The sequence below is a fragment of the Pleurodeles waltl genome, chromosome 10, assembly GCF_031143425.1.
Source record: "Pleurodeles waltl isolate 20211129_DDA chromosome 10, aPleWal1.hap1.20221129, whole genome shotgun sequence".
NCBI classification, from domain to species: domain Eukaryota; kingdom Metazoa; phylum Chordata; class Amphibia; order Caudata; family Salamandridae; genus Pleurodeles; species Pleurodeles waltl.
The window spans coordinates 967,806,981-967,814,914 of NC_090449.1; positions in this window are offsets into that span (position 1 = coordinate 967,806,981).

A 7,934-nucleotide genomic window follows, 5' to 3' on the forward strand; every position below is an offset into this window, starting at 1 on the left:
TTTGAAGGTGATACGCATCCCTGGACATCAGGGTTTGTTGTCTTTTTGGAGCAGCTTGTCAGCTATTTCGAGCACAAGGCAAAGAGCTAGGAGGTTACTTCTATGAGAGAACACAATCCTTGCACCAGTTTGTGAATGCAGAATGGAAGGCTTTGCAGAGTTTCAGGGAGTCTTCCATGAGGCTCTTTCGGTCGGGATGGAATCTAGTGACTTGCTCATCTCAATCTGCATCTGCGACCTAGGTGAACTTTCTCCTCCAATTTATCAGAGATTGGAATTTCTGACATAAATTGAAGAATGTCTGACATAGATTAAGGACTTTGTTAGAAATGGGGTCTTTGGTTGACAGTCAGGTTACCCCCTGTTCAAGCAAGGACCCTCACTCTAGTCAGGGTAAAAGAGAATCACCCTCAGCTAACCCCTGCTTACCCCCTTGGTAGCTTTGCAGAGCAGTAGGCTTAACCTCAGAGTGCTAGGTGTAAAGTATTTGTACCAACACACACAGTAACTTAATGAAAACACTACAAAATGACACAACACAGGTTTAGAAAAATAGGAAATATTTATCTAAACAAAACAAGACCAAAACAACAAAAATCCAACATACACAAGTCAAGTTATGAATTTTTAAAGATTAAACTAAAAAATAGCGCTTAGAAACAAAAATGCTTCAATGAGATGTTAACACGGCGTCGTGACAGAGTCGTTCCCAACAAGCCGACACCAGCGGCGCCGGACACGGAGTCGTGTAGACCCCCAAGTACAGTACCTTTGGTGAAGAGTGAAAACAAGCCGAGGCGCGAAGTCAGGAATTGCGGCGTCTGTGCGAAACGTTGAATCCGTGAACTTCAAGCGGCGTCGGTCACGACGTGGTGCGGCGACTTCCACGGAGTCGTGGACTTCAGCGGGGTGGCTGCGGCGACGGGCCTGCGAAGAGTGTCGCGTTCCAGCGAAGGTAACGGCGTCAGGTGCAGACGGCGTTACCGGATTCAGCAGCGGCGTCGGTCCGGAGTCGTCCGAAGACGATTTCCTTGGATTTCCACCAGCTTTCCTTTCAAGGGCCCAGGGACTGGATAGGGCACCACTTGTCAGAGCAGGAGTCTCTCCAGAGACTCCAGGTGCTGGTAGAGAGAAGTCTTTGCTGTCCCTGAGACTTCAAACAACAGGAGGCAAGCTCTAACTCAAGCCCTTGGAGATTTCTTCACAAGATGGAAGGCACACAAAGTCCAGTCTTTGCCCTCTTACTCTGGCAGAAGCAGCACTGCAGGAAAGCTCCACAAAGCACAGTCACAGGCAGGGCAGCACTTCTTCCTCAGCTATCAGCTGTTCTCCAGGCAGAAGCTCCTCTTGGTTCCAGAAGTGTTTCTAAAGTCTGTAGATTTGGGTGCCCTTCTTATACCCATTTTAGTCTTTGAAGTCACCTTTCTTCAAAGGGGACTCACACCTACTTGTGAAATCCTGCCTTGCCCAGGCAAGGCATCAGACACACAGCAGGGGGTTGGAGCCGGCATTGTCAGAGGCAGGCACAGTCCTTTCAGATGAGAATGACCACTCCACCCCTCCCTCCTAGCAGAGATGGCTAATCAGGAAATGCAGGTTACACCCCAGCCCCCTTTGTGTCACTGTCTAGTGCGAGGTGAAAAACAACCCAACTGTAAAACTGACCCAGACAGGGAATCCACAAACAAGGCAGAGTCACAGAATGGTTTAAGCAAGAAAATGCTCACTTTCTAAAAGTGGCATTTTCAAACGCACAATCTTAAAATCAACTTTACTAAAAGATGTATTTTTTAATTGTGAGTTCAGGGACCCCAAACTCCACATGTTCATCTACTCTCTAGGGGAATCTACACTTTAATCATATTTAAAGGTAGCCCCAATATTGTCCTATGAGAGAGACAGGCCTTGCAACAGTGAAAAACGAAATTGGCAGTATTTCACTGTCAGGACATATAAACCACATTACTATGGGCCTCATTCTGAGGCCGGTGGGTGGCGGTCGCCGCCCGCCTGGCGGGAACCGCCATATGGCCGCTCCGCGGTCGAGAGACCGCGGAGGCCATTCTGGCTTTCCCGCTGGGCTGGCGGGCGACCGCCAGAAGGCCGCCCGCCAGTCCAGCGGGAAACCCCTTCCCACGAGGAAGCCGGCTCCGAATGGAGCCGGCGGAGTGGGAAGGGTGCGACGGGTGCAGTAGCACCCGTCGCGAATTTCAGTGTCTGCTAAGCAGACACTGAAATTCAAAGTGGGGCCCCCAGGGGCCCCACGACACCCCTCACCGCCATCCTGTTCCTGGCGGTCGGAACCGCCAGGAACAGGATGGCGGTGAGGGGGTCGGAATCCCCCATGGCGGCGCAGCAAGCTGCGCCGCCATGGGGGATTCCTCAGGGCAGCGGAAAACCGGCGGGACACCGCCGGTTTTCCTGTTCTGACCGCGGCCATACCGCTGCGGTCAGAATGCCCTGCGGAGCACCGCCAGCCTGTTGGCGGTGCTCCCGCCGACCCCGGCCCCGGCGGTCCTTGACCGCCGGGGTCGGAATGACCCCCTATATATCCTACCTTATCCTTACACTGCACCCTGCCCTTGGGGCTACCTAGGGCCTAACTTAGGGGTGCCTTACATGTAAGAAAAGGGAAGGTTTAGGCCTGGCAAGTGAGTACACTTGCCAAGTCGAATTTACAGTGTAAAAATACACACACAGACACTGCAGTGTCAGGTCTGAGACATGATTACAGAGCTACTTATGTGGGTGGCACAACCAGTGCTGCAGGCCCACTAGTAGCATTTGATTTACAGGCCCTGGCACCTCTAGTGCACCTTACTAGGGACTTACTAGTAAATCAAATATGCCAATCATGGATAAACCAATTATATACAATTTACACGGAGAGCATATGCACTTTAGCTATGGTTAGCAGTGGTAAAGTGCTCAGAGTTGAAAAGCCCACAGCAACAGGTCAGAAAAAAAATAGGAGGCAGGAGGCAAAAAGACTGGGGATGACCCTGCATAAGCAAAAGTCCAACACGACCCCCTACCAGCCTAAAGCCAGGGGAGAACAATCAATACCTTGATGTACTTCCCTGATTGGGGCGATAGAACAAGGACCCAGGCCCACAACAGCAAGGGCATGTTCCAGTTCTACACCTTCCAGACTCCAGTTGGATCCCTCTGTCCATACTCTCAGGGCCCACTAAGCTAACCCATGGGGAACCCTTCTCCACATATGCAGACACCATCTGTGCAGCACCTAACTTTACTTTGCTCACAGATGTATTGCAATGGGCAGATAGTACCACCAGGGCCAACACAGTGGTGTTGCCCACACCACCCCTGAGGTGTGACTCTCGTCCCCCCCCCAGGGGCAACTCTGTCCACCAGGACAGCAAGTCACAGTGGCCCCAGACAACTGTCAGGGATGAGAGCCCGACCTCAGGCCTCTCCAAGCACTGTGACTGCGGAGAGTGGGGGGCAGTAGCCCCAGGTGCCTGACACCCTTTGACCACTCTCCCTTCCACCAGGTCAGAGAAGATAACCTGACCCTGGTCCTCCCCTCTGGGGCTCTGTACCCTCCCTCCAGGAGCGGCACCCCCAGAGTAAAAAATTGTCAGGGTGCTTGTAGAAGCAGTCCTGCACAATTCTTCCACCAGTGCAGGGATGTTAACCTGCAACTGATCCTCCAACCTGGGGTCTGTACCTTCAGGTTGGACCAGGGCCAGGGGTGAGGCTTCCCTCCCCCTGCCCTCTCTTCTGGGGTCCTGAACCACCCAACTAGGAGTGACCCCCCCCAGAAGACAACATGGTAGGGGCACTGTTAGCAGTAGCCCCTTTCTCCAGGTCAGGGGGGACACCCTGAACCTGGCCTTCCAATCCAGGGTTTGTACCCTTAGATTGCTCTGGGGTCAGGGGTGAATCTTTTTCTCCCCTTCCCCTACTCTCAGGGTCCTGCACCCACCCCTCAGGGAGAGTACCCCTTGAAATCACACAAAGGGGGGTGATTGGGCAAACCAACCCCCCCTTCAAGTCAGGGTTTATCCCCTGCACCTGATCCTCCAGTCCAGGGTCTGTACCCACAGACTGGACCACTGCCTGGCAACCCAGGAACTCCTGGGGGGCATACCTAAACCCCACCAGGTCAGAGTTTACCCGCTGAACCTGGTCATCCAACCCAGGGTCACCACCCTGCGGTTGAACCACTGCCTGGCACACCAGGACTTCCGTGGGAGAACACTTATCCCCCATCAGGTCAGAGTTTACCCCCTGAACCTGATCATTCAACCAAGAGTCACCACCCTGCGGTTGAACCATTGCCTGGCACAACAGGACTTCCAGGGGGGCACACTTACCCCCCTCAAGGGCCACACTGTCCCGAAGGGCCACACAAGAGTCTGGCTGGCACAGGTCTCCTGACCTCTGCCCATCTGACAGAGTCTGGATTACCCCCAACCCAGAAATGGTCTCACCAAGGTCATTCATGGGGGGCTCTGTTCTCAGAGCTGACCCCTGACCCTCCAGGTTCTCCACTGGGGTCCGCAACCCCTTCTCAACCCTCTGTCTGGACTTCTGCACCCCCTCACTAGGAGTGGTACTGCCAGACACCAGAACTGGTGGGACGCTGGCTACAGCCGCCCCCCCAAATTCTCCTGACACTGTGGGATCTCCCTCAACAGATGGCCCTATGGTACAGGCTAGGCTCCCCTCCTGGTGTTCCCTCATGGAACCCTCCAGGACCTGGGACCGGATCTCGGGCACCTTGGACCTCAGCCCATCCCCATTCCCTCTCCTCAGAGACTGGACATGGGGTCCCTCACCCATCCCACTACACTGGGACCTACCCGGGACACTACAATCCTTCCCTACCTCACCTGGTTGGGAAATACCTAGACCACTCCTCTCAGGAGCCCCCCCAAATGCCTCTTCAGACTCTCTGGTACTCACCAAGAGGTCTGCCTCCATTGTAAGCTCCCTGGGGTCAGAGAACTCACACTCCACCTGGTGTTGGCGTAGCTCTGGAAAATAAGGACTAGACATATGCTCTTCAGCAATTACATCACTCAGCCCCTTACATGAATTAACCAAAGTACCCTTCACCCAACCATCCAGTGACTCTGCTTTGAAAAAGCACCCCACATCACCCTCCTGAGACTGGTGAGACAGTACCCGACTGTCCCTGACACTCAACCCACACTCTTCTGGTATGTCTTCATACTCCATAACCAGGATTTCTACCTGGGGGGAACCCCTCTCCCTGTCACTCTCACCTAGAGTCAGTAGAGTGTCCCTCCCACCAGTAGGAATATGACTCCCCATGCCAGTTCCCCAATCCACCTCAAGGACCCTGTGCATCACTGGAGCTACCTCATACCCCTGAACCTCCTGGCGTGTGTTAACACTCTCCTTCAAGTAGGGCACCACCTCTCTGGGCATGTGCACTTCTTCAGCAGCACTGGATATAAAATTGTTGCTGCCACCATTCCAGCTGGACTCAGCCCTCATGACTTCTAGCTCTTTCAATTTAAGTTCGTAAGCATAAATCATCCTCCTTTCTTTTTACAGGACTAAGGCTCTCTTCTCCTCAGCCCTCTCAAGCCCTGCATCTGGCTCTTCCAGACTCCGGATTCTAGCTAGGAGCCAATCATCTCTTTCTGTTCCCTCCTCAGGGCCACTGCCCTCCTCCTCAGAGTAGTTATCCTCCTCAGACTCATTTGGTGTTGTTGCCTGACAACGTTTCAATTCATACTGAAACAGGGCTGACTCAAGATCCTCCCTCCTGGATTTCTTGTTCATAGCCAGTCCCCTTTCCATGCAGAATGCTTTAAGCTGCCACTTTTTATACATAAATAGGTGCCAGAAATTGACTTCCATTCTGCAAAGGCTTCACAACCAAAAACCAAAGTCCAAAAATATTAGCAATACTACCAGGAGGACATCAGAGAACAAAAAGCAGAATCACAAGACAAGTAGTATGTGGTCACGTAGTGGTCTGAACTCAAAACAGTAGTGTACACTTAATCACTGTATGTCAAGTACAAATACAAGTCCAAATCCCAACCGCTGATCACCAATGTTAGAAATGGGGTCTTTGGTTGACAGTCAGGTTACCCCCTGTTCAAGCAAGGACCCTCACTCTAGTCAGGGTAAAAGAGAATCACCCTCAGATAACCCCTGCTTAACCCCTTGGTAGCTAGGCAGAGCAGTAGGCTTAACCTCAGAGTGCTAGGTGTAAAGTATTTGTACCAACACACACAGTAACTTAATGAAAACACTACAAAATGACACAACACTGGTTTAGAAAAATAGGAAATAGTTATCTAAACAAAACAAGACCAAAACAACAACAATCCGACATACACAAGTCAAGTTATGAATTTTTAAAGATTAAACTCAAAAATAGCGCTTAGAAACAAAAATGCTTCAATGAGATGTTAACACGGCGTCGTGACGGAGTCGTTCCCAACAAGCCGACATCAGCGGCGCCGGACACGGAGTCGTGTAGACCCCCAAGTACAGTACCTTTGGTGAAGAGTGAAAACAAGCCGAGCCGCGAAGTCAGTAATCGCGGCGTCTGTGCGAAACGTTGAACCCGTGCACTTCAAGCGGCGTCGGTCACGACGTGGTGCGGTGACTTCCACGGAGTCGCGGACTTCAGCGGGGCGGCTGCGGCGACGGGCCTACGAAGAGTGTCGCGTTCCAGCGAAGGTCACGGCATCAGGTGCAGGCGGCGTTACCGGATTCAGCAGCGGCGTCGGTCCGGAGTCGTCCGAAGTCGATTTCCTTGGATTTCCACCAGCTTTCCTTTCAAGGGCCCAGGGACTGGATAGGGCACCACTTGTCAGAGCAGGAGTCTCTCCAGAGACTCCAGGTGCTGGCAGAGAGAAGTCTTTGCTGTCCCTGAGACTTCAAACTACAGGAGGCAAGCTCTAACTCAAGCCCTTGGAGATCTCTTCACAAGATGGAAGGCACACAAAGTCCAGTCTTTGCCCTCTTACTCTGGCAGAAGCAGCACTGCAGGAAAGCTCCACAAAGCACAGTCACAGGCAGGGCAGCACTTCTTCCTCAGCTATCAGCTCTTCTCCAGGCATGGGTTCCTCTTGGTTCCAGAAGTGTTTCTAAAGTCTGTAGATTTGGGTGCCCTTCTTATACCCATTTTAGTCTTTGAAGTCACCTTTCTTCAAAGGGGACTCACACCTACTTGTGAAATCCTGCCTTGCCCAGGCAAGGCATCAGACACACAGCAGGGGGTTGGAGCCGGCATTGTCAGAGGCAGGCACAGTCCTTTCAGATGAGAATGACCACTCCACCCCTCCCTCCTAGCAGAGATGGCTAATCAGGAAATGCAGGTTACACCCCAGCCCCCTTTGTGTCACTGTCTAGTGCGAGGTGAAAAACAACCCAACTGTAAAACTGACCCAGACAGGGAATCCACAAACAAGGCAGAGTCACAGAATGGTTTAAGCAAGAAAATGCTCACTTTCTAAAAGTGGCATTTTCAAACGCACAATCTTAAAATCAACTTTACTAAAAGATGTATTTTTTAATTGTGAGTTCAGGGAGCCCAAACTCCACATGTTCATCTACTCTCTAGGGGAATCTACACTTTAATCATATTTAAAGGTAGCCCCCATATTATCCTATGAGAGAGACAGGCCTTGCAACAGTGAAAAACGAAATTGGCAGTATTTCACTGTCAGGACATATAAACCACATTACTATATGTCCTACCTTATCCTTACACTGCACCCTGCCCTTGGGGCTACCTAGGGCCTACCTTAGGGGTGCCTTACATGTAAGAAAGGGGAAGGTTTAGGCCTGGCAAGTGAGTACACTTGCCAAGTCGAATTTACAGTGTAAAAATACACACACAGACACTGCAGTGTCAGGTCTGAGACATGATTACAGAGCTACTTATGTGGGTGGCACAACCAGTGCTGCAGGCC